The sequence below is a fragment of the Anser anser genome (genome assembly GCF_964211835.1).
Source record: "Anser anser genome assembly, chromosome: Z".
Lineage (NCBI taxonomy): Eukaryota > Metazoa > Chordata > Aves > Anseriformes > Anatidae > Anser > Anser anser.
Window position 1 is genome coordinate 42,226,130 of NC_139723.1, and position 531 is coordinate 42,226,660.

Below are 531 nucleotides of genomic sequence, written 5' to 3' on the forward strand. Positions count from 1 at the left end.
TGTCCACCTCTTCCCCTTTCACACCAATATGCACTTTATTTTTTAAGTGAACCATTTAACGCTGGCTCCCCTCCTGCTCCCATACTTCAGGATTTCCTTCCCCTCCTCCCATTGATCAGACACTTTCCAGCCTTTGACTAGAAGCGTGAACAAAAAAGGCTCCTGAGTTTTACATTCTCTCATTTTCAAGGTATGCAGCCTTTACTAGAGCCAGGAAAAACATCTGATTTACAAACATGAAGAATACAACCAAATGGCACCTCAACCAACAAGCATACAATTCCTGGACTATATTATGTCAACTTCCTTTTTCTTTTGTCAGAAGAGGAAAAAGTAAATCAACACCTTTTTGCTGCTATTTTTACTTTTCAGCAAAGCCGTCCTGCTAATTCATTACATTATGTAGAACATGCTGTCTTTCATTCAAGCAGTTACTACTGCACAACTCTAGACTGAGGACCTGTCTTTGCTGGAAGGTGACAGCAGCTCATAGCGGCCTGTTAACCAGCTGTTAAATAAAACAGACAGAGG